This window comes from Pelodiscus sinensis, chromosome 13 (genome assembly GCF_052426305.1).
Source record: "Pelodiscus sinensis isolate ZL-2025 chromosome 13, ASM5242630v1, whole genome shotgun sequence".
Taxonomy (NCBI): domain Eukaryota; kingdom Metazoa; phylum Chordata; order Testudines; family Trionychidae; genus Pelodiscus; species Pelodiscus sinensis.
Window position 1 is genome coordinate 3689847 of NC_143064.1, and position 15921 is coordinate 3705767.

Here is a 15921-nt window from a genome sequence, read left to right on the forward strand (position 1 = left end):
GATCGGCTGACCTTCCCAGGGAGCAGAACTGCCAGGCCCACCTCTCTTTCCAGGCAGAGGCTTATTCTTCAAACATACAGCTCTGGCAAGCCAGCAGAATGAAAGCATGTCCCTGCCTACTCCAAGTTCCCGCATCCGTCCCTGCCCCTCCATGCGCTGAGAAGGACACAGGCTTTGCACTCCCCTCCATGCTACGGCTGTGTCTGCCTGGGACCCCGGGGAGGCAGGCGACGGCCCCAGCACTCTGGCACTGTCCGGTAATGTCCTTGGTCACCTCCATCCCTCCCCTCCTGCCAGTGGCGGAGGCTGTTGGCGTGGGCCTTGTCCCACCTGACGCGTGCACAGGGCGGGCGCCATGACACCGCCTGGAAAGGACCGGGTCTTCTCTCTCCACTTCAGGCCTGGCTGCCCCGCCCTGTTTCGACTCCCCGCCCTTTCCAGCCGGCTGCTCCTCCAGGAGCCTGCCACGCCTGCTTCGCATGAGGCCACGGGGAAAGCCGCTTACCATTCTTACAGGCACTGTCCTATCACAACCCGGCGCTCTGCCCGCTCTTCAAATAGCCCCCTGCTGGCTTCTGCTGCGGCTCTCGCCGGAGCTGCGCGCCAGGGCGCCCCCGCTTCGGTTCCCCTCTGCGTACAGGTCTCCGCCAGCAGCCCCCGGGCCCGTGCAGAACGGAGCGGTCCGACGCCCACAGCCACACGGCAGCGGGTTCCAGCCCCAGACGGCGCAGCGCTATCCCCCGGTGGGGGAGCTGCCTGGATCCAGAGGCTCCTAACAGCTGGGGCAAGGCAGGGGCCAGGGTCTAGCCCAGCCATCCGCTGGCCTGGCGCAGGAGGAGCTGCTCCACCTCAGAGGCCGGGAGATGGTTGCAGAGAGCTCCCTGACAGACAAGACTCAGCACTTGGCACCCACCGGGCCATGCAGACAGGGACCGGTGCACAAGAACATTGAGCCGGCACCTGAAGGGGACCCCTCATCTGGACAGGTGCCCACCTCTCGGGCGCCGAGTGGTCCCCTCTGGGCTGAAAGAGTAATACGACTGGAATATCTCAAATAAACGCCTTGTTCTTCCGGAATCAGAGCAGCGGCACGGAGAGTGAATCTGGAACGGTTAATATGCTTTAAATTCACACCCTCCCTTAGTCCAGATCCACTCGCGTCTGTAGACAAGCCCTAGCGGCTCGCCTAAAGCCTTGACACGAACAGCTTATTTCCAAGGACTTTTTCTTGCTTGAGCATCTCCTACTAAATCTCTCTTTTTGTTTGAAGCCAGGGCTAAGCAGGCTGCTTTCTTTGGAGAGGATTTTTCTAAATCCACAGCTCTTGGGGGCTTAGCCAAACATTTCTTCCTCCTGTCTGCATCTCCTCATAATAAATAGATCAAAGGGATCTACGTCTTCCGCATTAAAGCTGGACTGGGTAAAACAGCGTCTGCCTTCGGGACCACAGAGACCCATTCAAATGTGGAGCAAGCCTTGAAAAATGGATTTTTTCCCTGGGCTTCCAGCAGGAGCTTTCGACAGCGTAAACGCTAACTGGAGATTTTATTTAGCTCAGCTCTCAGGGTACGTCTACACTTGCACCCTATTTCGAAACAGGGATGCAAATGCAGCAATTCGAAATTGCAAATGAAGCCGAGATTTAAATATCCCGCACGTCATTTGCATAATCGCGTTATGGCGCTATTTCGTGTTAGCGCTATTTCGAATGAACAGATGCTGTGTAGACGCGGTTATTTTGAGAGAAAACCCTTCTCTCGAAATAACCCTTATTCCTCGTACAATGAGGTTTAACAGTTATTTCGAGAGAAGGGTTTTTCCCTCGAGATAACCACGTCTACACAGTGTCTCTTAATTCAAAATAGCGCTAACTCGCAATAGCGCCATAACGCAATTATGCAAATGAAGCGTGGGATATTTAAATCCCGGCTTCATTTGCAATTTCGAATTGCTGCATTTGCATCCCTGTTTCAAAATAGGGTGCAAGTGTACACGTACCCTCACAGACAGCTATACTCGGGGGGTGGCCGTTCGCGGTAGACACCCGCCGCGAATGCCACATCCTGTGTAGCCATTTTAGTGTAGCTTCCTCTGAGACGCGCCTGTCCTGGTCTCGACAGACGTGTGCAACGTTCCCGCCACCAGAACGTTCGGGATGGAAGGCAACGCTCGTCGGTAGCTCTCTTGTCCTCTGGCTTCCAGGACTCTTCCCTTGCCCACCGATGTTGCTGGAAAGTCTTCCCTGGGCGGCAGGCCTCGCAGTGGCCTGAGATGGGTGGCGGGGGCACTGAGCTGGTGGGCGTGCGTTGTAGGAGCAACAAGCCCCTTTGGGCTGGTGTTTGGCTGGCTGAGAGGGGCGCTGCCCGGCTGCCTCGGGCAACGTCCTTCCGTCCCAGCTCGGACTCTCTCCCAGGCCTCCCCGGTTTGATGGCAGCACAGCAGATGTGGGTGCAGAGCCAGGCTGCCTTGTGCGACCCCCTCACCTCCTCCAGCCCTTGTCACTTCTGCTCTGCTCACCGGGGCGACCCTGCTGACACCCCACAGCGCATGAGCAGCAGGGACTGTAGGGGAAGGCTCTGCCCAGACCTGCTGGCTAGCTCCCCAGAGCTCCGGGGCTGGGGGAAGTTGGGGGGTGCTACCCTGGGGCAGGGAGGGGACAAGAGCCGGCAGCCACATTGCAGGGGGGACGCATGGGCACTGGTGGGCAGGGATGGGGGCACTTGCCTCCCCACACCCTGGGGTAACCCCACTGCCCAGACCCCAGCAGCTGCAGGCCGTGCATGCATGGTCCTAGGGCGACCAGCCTGCGGAGACACCCAGCTGCACAGCCCGGCCTCTGGCAGCACGGAGCAGCGCCAGCCGCCTCCTCGCCCCTTCTCCTGCCCTCCGACCCCACGCAGGGTGCAACACTTGTGAAGGGAGCAGCACGACCCTCAACCCCCACCCTCTGGCCTGGGCCTGGCCTGAGCAGGGATGCCCGAGCCGCCAGGCAGATTTTGCACTAACTTCCAGCCAGGACACAGGTGCTGGAGCACAGACAACACCTCCTGGTTCCCGGGCAACTGCCATTGGCACAACTCTACTCCTGCGGGACGGGGGTCAGCCGTCACCCTGCCCACACAGCAGTGCGGGACCGTGGGAGGTAACCGGCTCTCCCCGGTGGCAGCTGTTTGTCGGCAGATCGGGGCAGTCTGGACGCGCCGTTGTCGACAAGGAAGCCTTTGTCGACCGGCGCAGGTATGCCTCGTGAAACTGGTCGGCAGCGTGCGGCAGCCATTGACATTTAAATGAAGCCGCGATTATTTAAATATTATTTGTTTCCCTCTGACGATCAGCCTAATCTACATGGCTCCATCGACGGAGCCATGTAGTTTAGACACACCTTGAAATTGGTTATCCAACCAATTATACAAGCACCTGATGATAGCCCCGTCTAGGTTGTATTTCCCTAGATTGTTGATAAGGTCATGAGAGACCGTATCAAATGCTTTACTAAAGTCTAGGTATACCATATCCGCCGCTTCTCCCTTATCCACAAGGCTCGTTATCCTATCAAAGAAAGTTATCAGATTGGTGTGACATGATTTGTTCTTTACAAATCCATGCTGGCTGTTACCTATCACCTTATCTTCCAGATATTTGCCGATGGATTCCTTAATTACCAGCTCCATTATCTTCCCTGGCATAGAAGTTAAACTAACTGTTCTGTAGTTTCCTGGGTTGTTCTTATTCCCCTTTTTATAGATGGGCACTAGATTTGCCCTTTTCCAGTCTTCTGGAATCTCTCCCGACTTTCATGATTTTTGAAAGCTGATAGCTACAGGCTAGATAACTTCTCTATCAGCTCCTTGAGTATAGTCTAGGATGCATTTCATCAGGTCTTGGTGACTTGCAGACATCTAACTTTTCTAAGTAATTTTTAACTTGTTCTTTTTCTATTTTAACTTCTAAAACTACCCCAGTTCCACTAGCATTCACTATGTTAGGCATCTAGTCACCATCAAACTTCTTGGTGAAAACCAAAACAAAGTCGTCATTAAGCACCTCTGCCATTTCCAAGTTTCCTGTTATCCTTTTTCCTTCTTCACTGAGCAATGGGCCTACCCCGTCCTTGGTCTTCCTCTTGCTTCTAATATATTTGTATATTTGGTGGCCTGTCGCTGTCGAGGACTGAATGGGTGTGGGCACTTACCAGCTCGCTCACTCATAAACCTTTGTCTACATTATAAAAATTACCAACAGCAGCTCTAGGGGGCAGCAAAGAGCTAATGTGCGAATGACCAAGGATGGGTGTAGCTTTTCTCCGTGAGAGTGCTGTGTGAAAGCACTTGCATTACCTGCTTTGTGGATAGCGAGAGGAATCCACTATCTGGTGGTGTCTCTCCTGAACCACACAAGATCATGGGCTACTTCAATGGGAATTGTGAATCACATTGGAAAATGGTGGCTGAATTACTCCTACACTGCACCATCCATTAAACACCTAGCTTGCGTGTTAAGGGAAAAATGAATACACACATTTTTGTGCTACAAAAGGTGCAGACATTTGAATCATATTCAATTTATTCTTCATGGTTATCTTCAAATGCATAGCATCCATCTCCACTCCAATTACATCAAAAATAGGGACAGCTAGAAATTAAAGAAAAAATACAAGACATAACACATTATGTGTCTCCGAACGTCCAAGGCACAAGAGAAACCAGTAGGCAGTGTCTGCAAAGTTTACTTTTATTTTTCTAAAATACAAATTTCTTTCTTGTGTGAGTAACTTCACTATGATCAGCCTAATGCATCCAATAAAATGGGTGCACTAGCTACATAATTCAAAATACTGAAGGTATTTTCTGGAAAGAAATGTATTCTGTTGTTCTACGCATCAGGCGTAACGTTGAATCAAATTTCATTAATTGTAGTTTTTACATCGGAACCTTTAAAGACCGGGACTAAAACTGGAGCTTGAAAAGTCTTTAAAGTGAACTCCTATGAATGTGTAGATATGGGTCCATAAAAAACATAACCAAGAATTTTATACACTTTATTAAAAGATCAAAAAATAAACAATAACAATATAGAAGTAACATACTAAAATGAGTAGCATTATGCACATTACTAAAGCACATACAAGCACTACAGCAATATAATGTGGCAAAAAGAAAAATAAATTCAAAGCGTACACCTTGTTGATAGCAGTTGAGGGAATGAACTATATTATGTTCTGGAACTGAAAGAATAAAATAGCCTTTATCTGTTGGGATTTGCTGATATTTTAATTTGTTACAATTCCACAGGGCTAACAATATTTTTTTTCATCTAAAAACTATTTCATTAAGTCAAATGGCATCTGCCTAATGATTCTTTTACTTTGTTTTACGAGAAGCACCTATGAAAAGAAGGATGTGTTCAAAAGCTACTTTACACAGGATGGTAATATTAATGCTCCATTTATGTTCAAAATTGAAAATTTAGTAGAGAATTCTTTTCCTGATTTTAGTGCCTGCCTAAAATACAAATCTGGTTTATTTTTTTAAGGGTGATCTAATATCACGGGACATAACAATGGAGGCTTTTTTTAACGATTTAAAATAATATCTAATTAAAAAAACATCCCACAAGCCTATCTACGAATGGTTACGTCATCCCCTCATCTGCTAGGATACAAAAGCCATGGCAACAAAATCATTTGGCTTCCACCACTATCAAATAGCATTTGTGTACAGTAATAAAGAACTGGAACCTTGTAATTCTGTGTCAGGTAATTCTCTCTGTTGTGTGTTTGGATACAACCTTAGTTTTATTTAATAGTTGTGTTATTTTTGCATGTTTTAATCTCTCGTTCAAGAGGCATGTGCAGTTTTTATTTTGATGACAGAGAATATGACTGTCAAGGTCACTAGCAAAGATTTTTAGCTGTGGTGTGTCGGGATTAAAGGTTTTCCTTTTACCCTAGTGAAAAATAGTTTTTGAGATGAATCACAGCTAGTAATAGTGCAAAGTATTTTTCTTTAATTTTCCTATAAAGGAGAAAAAAGCTTAACTGTAAAAATGACTTACCCCAAAGGAGCGCTCCATCCGGCCTGCAGGCATGCATTGTTATACAACAATGCATGGCCCCAACTAATTAGAGTAGCCAAATCTAGATTATCAGGAGGCCCACGAAAAGGCCAACGTACCCAAAATGTTTTCCCTCACTTATTTCACCTTGAACGATAGCAGGGTGAATTCGACCTTCAGTGACATTTGAGCTCCCCTAAATGAGGTCAATGGAACGGCCTGGTTCGAAGGCTCCGATCGGCCAGAATACCAGGACTACGCACCTATTTAAAAAACGAGGTGCCCTGCCGATACGGAGCCTCAGAGGGCCGACGTTGGCCCTGGGAAGCTCAGCCGCCTTGACGACTCTGCAGCAGTCCTACGTTCCTGACTGAGAGAAAAGACCCTACTCGTGGGACTCCCCGTTTGGAACGAAGGCTTAGGTGCTCACACCGACAGGCGGGGAGGAGCGGTATCAGAAATACCAGCCATTTCTACTGCCCCATGCTCCTCTGGGACATTTAACCCTACGTGAAATTCTAGTCCAGCTTTCTCTCAGAGCCCCGGGATTTTCTGTTCCATGATTCTGTTGGTTTGAGTTGAGTGTTGGTGGTTTTACAACGCAGACCTAATGAGAAACCAATGTTTCCCCTGCCCCCTCTGCTGCTCTCCAAGATGGAAAGACCAACTGGAGGGGGCAGCCTGGATCAGCTAGCATCTCCAAGGCGCAGGCAGCGTTTGGGACCCTCATCCCATTCAAACACGAATGAAAGAAACAAAACAGAACCAGGAAAAGGATCCCAGCCTTTCCCCTGCCTTTGGGTCCCAGCCATCTATTTTGGGGCAACAGTATTTAAACCATGAATCTTTCCCCCCCGGCCATCGTTAGTATTTCAACATTTTATTTTAAGAAACGATGCCGTTGCAATAAGGCACGGAAGGGCGTACAAATACACAGCGGTGTATGGCTCTGGTCTGAGTTCCTCACAGTTATTGGTTGGTATGCTGGGAGCACCATTCTGCAAATCTTGCTCAGCCTGTGCTCCCGGAAATCAATGGGAAGTCTGGTGCCTAGGGCATGCAGTAGAAGCCAATCAAATTTCTGTCCCTTCCCGGTGAAAGTAAGAACACTCCCCCACTCCCAAGCTTTCAGCTCATCCAGAGCCCTTTAGCCCTGGCAATGCTACATGGACACTGGCCTATCCCTCGTTAAGGCCATATCTTCACTCCAGGGAAGATCGAAGTTGCTGCAGTCGATCTTCCCGAGTTCAATTTAGCGGGTCTAGTAAAGACCCACTAAATTGAACTCAGAGGGCACTCCCACCGGCGGCCTGTACTCCTGCGAGGAGTAAGGGAAGCTGACGGGAGTATTGGCTTCTGTCGGCCTCCTGCTGTGAGGACGGCGGGGAAACTTGAAACAAGGTACATCAACTCCAGCTCTGTAATTAACGCAGCTGGGAGTTGCATATCTTGATTTGACTTACCCCTTGAGTGTCGACTTGGCCTTAGTTGCCGACCCGCTGTGATGCTCTTCGGCAGGCAGTGGCTAAGGCAGATAGCCCTCTGGGCCTGAAGCTCCCCACCTCCTGTGCTATCTCCTCTACTTTGAAATGCCACAGGTGGCGATCAGCATTCATATTCCAGCCTCGCCGCTCATCATGCCACCCTTCCGCCCCCAGCTGGCCTAGCAGAAATGCAGGTGGCGGAACAGAACTTTGCCATGGGATCAACAGCTCTCACTCTAACCGAGCGCCAAGGCGGTTAGCAGCATAAGACGAGTACCCCCAAGCCAGTCACATACCACTCACGTTCCGCCACTTAAAACATCCTTAGCTCTTGACTCGCCTTGCACATTCCACAGGGCTGAAAGCCACAACCAACGGCAATAGCCCCAATTCCCACTACTATTTAAAACACGTGTTGGCACGATACTAATCTATGATCGATAAAAACCAGCATTGACTAGAAAGAAGATTGGGGGCATGCAGACGTGCACGTGACATTAAGGTCCTAACATGATTCCGCGTCAGCACAGCCTCTTGTGAAAACCATGATTTCGAATGGGTTAGAAAAAGCAATTCAAATCATTGCTAGTGACCTCACTAATTAATTAAGTACTGTTTCCCATTTTCTGTGCTGCAGGTTGAAGCTGACGTGTTATCAGTCTGCTGTATAGTAAGCTATGGCAAACTACAAAGCTTTTACAACAGCAAAGCAACATCATGCTTTCAGATAAGTTTTATAGCAAAAAACTCCTCCTTTTTCAAAGCCTTAGTAATACCTATCTCTTTTACAAACTTTTCCTGTATTATTACAGACTTTTTATATTCAAAATAAGTTCCAAGGATTTCTTTCGTGGACTATGTACATAAGTGCAAAAAAGGTGTGTCTCACACATTCGTACACTAACTGACTCAGTTTAACTGCAGCATATTGGTATCTTCAACACTGTTACGGGGTCATTCCACAATATTTTTTCTTATGTACAGGTCTGGCTAATATAAATTAGTATTAAAATAGTCCCATGTTTCATTATTTAGCCCTGATTTTAACATAATCGCATGAGTATTCAGTTTAATCAATGTGGTCAGACTACAGTATTTAAACTGGTTAATTATGAATTAACACAATGATGATCAAGCTGAAATGAAATAAAGACCAGTTAAAGGTACTGGAAATGCAGGGGGTTGCGTTTTAAAACCTAAAATACTGTGGAATCACCCTAGCCACACAACAATTTCTACAAGCTATAAAACCTGACTCTAAATCCATGTGTTGTAAACTTCTTGACTGAAAATGTGACCTAAAGACACAAATTCAGCTTTTCACATGGGACTTTGGGATTTTAAAAATATTCAATCATATCTTTATCTGACAGTATCGAACTGTACCTTTAACAAGCTCATACTGTTACACATCACTTTTAATTTACATGTGAAAATTTCACAAATAATGTATACAAAGGTAGCCATGTTGTAGTTTTGTTGCCATAGCAACAACAACTTAATATAATTAGTTAACAATGAATCTATCATTGTAGGAGTTACATACAAAGTTAATTTTGTTCTTAAACTGTAAACTATACAAACTAGTTATGGACTATATTCTATACCTTATCATGCGTCAGTATTGGTTTAGAATATAACTAAATGGGTTGAATACATGTATTAAAAATCTTAAATTTCCTCTAATTCTCCTTCAAAATTAAATTCATTCGTTACTAAAGATATCAAAAAAGCAATAATGAAAACCTTAAAAACTAACAATAAAGAAATGAAAATATGTGACATGAATTAATGCGTTGATGCCTAGTATAACAATGTGTTGTAGCTCTATTTACAGTTTGATTAGGCTATCAACTACTTTTTTTTTTAAAGTTATTACAGTCTTTAACATACAGTATATATTCTAAGGCCTTCAACAGGCACATGGTAAAATCAGGTCAATATCACACTAAATCCATTCAGCAGGAATGGGAAATTAGATTTTCCTCATAAATTTCACCTTTTTCAATTTTCATGTATGTGAAATGTACAAGGGATAAAAAATGAGGACTCCAGTTTCTCAGTCGTTCTGTGTAGGAGCATGTTCTACAGCCTATTCTACTGCATTATGAAGGAATATGTACGTTCATGAATACATTTGATCAGATACATGGATCTCCTTGTCTGGCCAGATGTATCGACAACAGTCACATATTCCTGTCAGTCGCTGGGTTTATTGTTTGTGCAGCTAGAGAATAACACAGTCGTTGCACTGGACTCTACCTTGCGTTTGTAGCCGACTGTATGTTGAGAGAACCCCTCTGCGGGAATATTGAGCATTCCGTAAGCCACCTTGGCAGTGCCCTGGTTTTGTTTTGCAGCGCACGGCCAGCCTGCCCATCCATTGGTGAACTCTCCCAGTGCAGTACGAGACAACACTTATGGCAGAGAGAAAAGTGCACCAGAGTGCTCAGGAATGGAAGGGAATCGATGTGGCCAGGGAGGTTAACGATTTCTCTAACACAGCGATGCAAAAATACAAAGACAAAAATCATCCACTAGAAATTTCAAAATAAAAACATGGCTGATTGCAAAATCAGGTTCCAATCACTAAAAACCACTGACTTTAACAAAAATAATTTGAATAGTTTTATGAATCTATTTTATTTTAAATCCCTCTTTTATTGTCTGCTTATGTTACAGTTAAGTAGCAGTAATTTATTGAAACTACTAACAACCTTTTTATGAAAATGATCATTCTCAGCTTTCATTTTCCCTCTGCATGACCCGTTTTATCCAAGTTTCAGCATTTCTTGCATATTGTTTGCATAAGGCTGAGAGAAATGGACAAAGAGAAGTAACTTTGGATAAATAAAAAATATAGGTTCATGGAAAGTGGGAAGCTTATAAAAATGTCACTAAAATTATATTGATTTAAACAAACTTACATACATCTCTTGTCAAATAAAGGCTGAAATTCACGCTTTTATGACATTTATTTAGAGTCACGAGCTAGCTCGGTGACTTGGTAATAGAATGCATCTATTTAGGAAATTTATAGTCTGGCGACTGGTTTTCTTTTTTGAACAAAGAAAATTCGAGCAAATCATTGCACAACTAGTTTAAATAGTGCTACCTCAAAATGGCATTTTTGCCAAGATTGTTTTGAATTTGGTGAAGTTTTAGTGCTTCAAGCTTTTCTTTCCTTAAATTCACTTAAAAGTGAACTCTAAATCTGCCAGCAATATAAAAAACTGTTGTGGCACCTAATATATCTACCCTGAACATCCCTCATTGGACCTCTACTAAAAAATAATCCTTAATTTTTTTTCAGTGCTTTAAATGTGACATGAAAACAGCTGTATTCTAGGTTTACATTCTCTGCACATCTATGCCAGATGTTTAAGTAGTTAAATAAAACAGGAGGTTACATCAAAGTGTCAAGAGATACAACAATCCATTTAGCACTGAAAACGCTCCAACCTCCTTTCACTCAAAGCCATCCAAAGCTTGAATGCATCCTTTCTGGCTTCTGCAGATCAGGTCTGTTCTTTGTTGAGGCACTGGCACAGGTTGTGCAAAAACCCATTTGGATACACAAATCATTTCAAACAGGAAGTACTCAAATCCACTTTTTCCACTAACAATGTTATGGTTTTGGGAAACAGAAACTCCGTGGTTAAAAGAACAGGCAGAGCAAAAGCAACAGCCATCACAGTCGCCAGGGTCAGGCAAAACTGTATGTTTTGAATGTTGACAGCTGGGGACACAAGCAAAGGGGAGGTCAAATTTTGTCCCTTAGTTCGCTGAAGTCCAGAGGAAGATTCCCCCGGGTTCATGCCCTATGGGAGCTGACTACGGACTCTCCATGGGTCTGTTTCTGAACGCTAGATCATACAGGGACCCTCCGGCTGTGCCTAGCACGTGCCCGCACCTCACACTGGCTATTGGTAACGTTAGCAAACGCCTGTCGGTGCTCAGGTGAAAGGGTGGGGCGATGCTTTGGACAAAACGTGAGGGAGCCAAAAGGCGTGTTGGAAACGAGCTCTCAGCCAACAGGAGTGCAGGGTGACACGCGTACTTGGGCTTGTACACGGCCTCAGAAAAGCCAAGGGCTTTCAACTCCGCAGACCTCGCTCAGCAGCCAGAATGTCCTCCCAGGAGCCTCTCTGCCCCGAGGCCCTTCAGCCCCCACGGAACGAGCAGCCCGGCCTGCCCACATTTCCCTGGCACGCAGCGGAGGAGATTCTGCCTTTCCTGGGGGTGGGGGGAGTCCGTGGCCCCTTGTGTTAGAAGTTGAACAGTGACCCTACTAATTTCAGCCTGAACGTGACCGAGTTACAGTCGTAACACCCCTCCCCCTCTGCTCCCCTCAGCAACCAGCAGCCTGCACTGTGTTTATGAACAGCTTGGCCGTAGGGCACGCAGCTTTCTCCCCTCGGGAACGGGACCAGGGATATTCTGGTCAAGGCAGCTGCAGGCCTCCAGCCATGGCAGGAAAAACAAGCTACTGCTGGATGGGAAAGGCCAGCCAGGTTCCTTGGAGCACCCCTCCGCCAGCGGACACGTCCCCCACGGGTCTCGGTGTGCCGCGCCATACCGGGGCACGTGGCTGCCCATTCCAGGCTGTGACTGAGCTTGCAGTTGGGGATTTTTTTTCCTCTCAGATTTTGTCCCATATCTCCTAACGCCCCCAGGTACGTCCCTGAACAGTTACTTGCTGTTTACCCCCTTCCGTTATCAGAAACTTACAGGACAAATACATCTCCGGCCCAAGTCCACTGAGGTCAGTGGAGTTATGCTGGGGATGAACACGGCAATGACCTCTCTGCGCGAGCCAAGCCCAGATGTGTATTTCGCAACTTGACAGCACAACACGGTGTGCGGGGCAGGGCGTGGGGGAGAGGTCGACCAGCCTTTCGTTTACTGGGTTAGATGAAGGGCTGAGATATTGGCAACCCTGGTGTCACTCCTGATCAAACAAAAGATGCCTGCCTCCCCTCCAAAAAAAGGCATCTGCTGATCTAAGGAGCTCTCTCTGAAAACCACCCTGGCCTGAGTAACTCAAGGGTCATTCATCTTTGTTGCTTGTTCTTTGTTTCAAAGAGCCAAAGTTTGAGGAAAAGATCTCTGGCTTAGGGGGGTAGTAAAAGATTGGGGTAGGCTGATGAAATGTCAGGGAATGCCCCCACTAGATTTCCTGCTGAATTCTGCAGCATGCTTACGGGAGACAAGAGCAACTAGGTGGGCACTGTCATCCCTTGGCAAAGAACGGGGAGGGGTCATTTTAATGAAAATTACCTATTCTGGGCTTACGCCTCTTGGTCTCAAGGGTGACAATAGCTGTGCATTCGTCTCGGGGGAGGGGAGGGATTTCTTTACCCCGCTAAGTCTGTCTCATCGCTTTACCCATCTGTGTTATGGGTAGGTTTTTTTAATGGCACCACTTAAACAGCAAGGAAAATGGTGCCATTTGCAGCTAAGAATGGCACTGGAATGGGCAGCAAAACTGGAGAGCCCTTGTTTTCTGAGGCTTTCTGAATAAATCTCCCCCTTCAGCTAATATCTACCTTTTTACTGTGGATGGTTTTTGTTTATTACGCCAGGCAGCCAGACTCAGCCCACTTTGTAAAACCCCGAGGCTGTTCTAATGTGACAGCGGTCCCTTCATAACTTTTGGGATTCAAAATCTAAGACTCTACAGGAAGGCAAATTCTGGATCTTAAAAGGAGCCATTTAAAAGAAGCAATGTCAGCAGATGAGAGCCACGTATAGAAAAGGAAAGAACATTCTTGTGTCGTGTTTTTCAAGCACATAATTCCTGTTTCCCACTGTAACATTTTTAGTTAAAAAAAAAAAAAAAACCCCAAACAACTCCCAAAACAAAAATACCCCCCCCAAACCCAGAAAACTACATTATATGAAAACTTAAGACATAACAATAATGAAAAAAATGGTATTGAGTATACTTGATAATGTGGTACACTTTTAAACAAATCAATAGACTATGATGTAAACAAAACAGTAAGATAACACTTTAAAAACAAGACAAACATTTATCCATCGATAGTATACAGTAAACCAACAGTCCACTGTGCAGATGCACTTCTGATGGTAATCATAAAATGATTAAGTGTGTTAAAGTAATGTGTTATAAAAGTCTATTATAATTTTCTACTTGTATATCTCATATAAGAGCGCTGTTTGTTAATTGTTTCTATAGTGCTTTTTTTTTTTTTTGACATTCCCATTGATCAGTTTTTGGTTAACATGTAGGCTGCAACAGGCTTACTGTAGAGGTGGTCAAGGAAGAAATGAGGGAAGAGGGCATATATACAGAAAGGCCATGTGCAGCTTCCCACCGAGAAGTCCTGGTACTCCATAATTTTACTGTTCAGAATTTCCACATGGTCTGCTGGGAGGGAGAGAAGAAAAATAAAACGGTGAGTAACTGCAAATCAAAAGTCTTGTTTTTACATTTCCTAACAGGATCGGTAGACAGCCTTACAACTTTGTGTGCGTGTGTCGGAGAGATGCAATGTTTTATTCACTTAACTTTCTGATTTAGGGTGAAATTGCTAATAACACAGTTGGTAGCCTCCTTAATTTCCACTTAGTGCTTTCTGTGCGACGGGCATTTGGCAAAGGCTGACATACTAATCAGCAGAACACCCCCGTGATGCAGGGGGGTGGGGCAGTGGTCGTCTGATTGCAGGGATGAGGAGATGGGATGAGAAATGTGGCGTACCCGTCCTGTACAAGTGACATGCCCCTGCCAGAGGAGGAGTCCGGGGCAGATGCAAGAGCAGAACCTAGCAAATCTCCTTTCTGTGCTTTTGGAATTCACAGCCTTACACCTGGCTAGGGTTGCCAGATGTCCGGTTTTCGCCCGGACAGTCTGGTATTTTGTGGCCCCTGTCCAGTATATATAAAACCCCCCCAAAAAAACAAAGCAGAAAATACTGGCGGCGGGGGGAGCGGGGAGTTAAAGGTGCAGCAACTTTTTATTTGTTCAAGTTTGGGTCCCATGATTCTCGCCACCCCCCCTCCCCAACTAATTTTTTTCCCCTGCCGTGTTTGGAATTTTTTGTGAAAGTATCTGGCAAGCCTACACCCCGCACCACCAGAGTTACGGTTACGATGGGGTTTGCCGGCTCTTGGTGTCTTTGCCTCTGGGAGCACGTCAGGTGTCTGGAGAACTCTCGCCAACCCCCCTGCGATGTCGTGCACTCTCCTGCCCTGGCTCTGGGAAAATCCCTCTGCAGCTTGGAAAACGCCCATGTAGACCCCGTCCCCTCAAAGCAGCGGAGCCCGGGCCGCGCGTCAAGCGCCGACGTTGGGGCACGCACTGCAGAGCGCTGCTGGCTCGGGCCCTGTCAGCAGGGGCAGCAGATCTGCAGGATTTTTGGTGGTGCCCAGAATGGATCCAAGACCCTGCCCCTACTTGCCTAAGGCTCTGGGAGGGAGTTTGGGTGGGGGCGGGGGTTGGGGTGCGGGCTCTGGCAATTTTAGCGCCGGCTCTGGGCTGGGGTGCAGGAGAAGGGGGGTGCAGACTCCGGGAGTTTGAGTGGGGGAGGGGTGCAGGGTCTGGGCAGAGGATTGGGGGGCAGGGGGAGGTGAGGGGTGCAGGCTCTGGGCCGGGGCAGAGGATTGGGGGGCAGAAGGAAGTGAGGGGTGCAGGCTCTAGGCAGAGGATTGGGGGGCAGGAGGAGGTGAGGGGTGCAGGCTCTGGGCCGGGGCAGAGGATTGGGGGGGCAGAAGGAAGTGAGGGGTGCAGGCTCTAGGCAGAGGATTGGGGGGCAGGAGGAGGTGAGGGGTGCAGGCTCTGGGCCGGGGCAGAGGATTGGGGGGGCAGAAGGAAGTGAGGGGTGCAGGCTCTAGGCAGAGGATTGGGGGCAGGAGGAGGTGAGGGGTGCAGGCTCTAGGCAGAGGATTGGGGGGCAAGGGGAGGTGAGGGGTGCAGGCTCTGGGCCGGGGCAGAGGATTGGGGGGCAGGAGGGGTGCAGGCAGTGGGAGGTGATGGGGGTGCAGGATGGGCTGAGGTGCTTACCTGGGGCTACTCCTGGAAGCGACCTGCACTCTTTGTGGCAGTGGTTCTTGGGGGGGGGGGGGGGAATCTGCACACACCCCCACAACTCCCATTGGCTGGAGGGGCACCGGGGTGGGGGCAGACCATGAACACACCCCATCCCCCGCCCAGGGCCCAGGTTGTGCTGTCAGCTGTGCGTGGCAAGGAAGCCGTTCTAGCCCCACGGCGTTGCCGGTGGCTGGGGGCCCCGTGGTCTTTCAAATGGCCCAGGAGCAACCGAGGCCCCCAACGTTGGTGGAGAATATTCCTGCAGCCCGGGCACCCCAGGCCCATACAACTCAGCACCCCACCTGTGTGCCAACTCCCGGGTGACAT

At 47.6% G+C, this 15921-nt stretch overlaps 1 protein-coding gene across 13 annotated transcripts in view; it reads right to left on the reverse strand.

The window, feature by feature from the left end:
• Positions 1-5024: 5024 nt before the first annotated feature.
• The window catches only part of MBNL3 (muscleblind like splicing regulator 3), a 125139-nt gene continuing 114242 nt past the window's right edge, over positions 5025-15921 (reverse strand). For 11 of the 13 annotated variants that reach the window (XR_016350606.1, XM_089781805.1, XM_089781795.1 and 8 more), the window contains one exon: positions 5025-13932. The gene's annotated coding sequence lies outside the window, so the exon portion shown is untranslated. The remainder of the gene's footprint in view (positions 13933-15921) is intronic. The other 2 variants (XR_016350607.1, XM_089781803.1) reach the window with 1 other exon arrangement.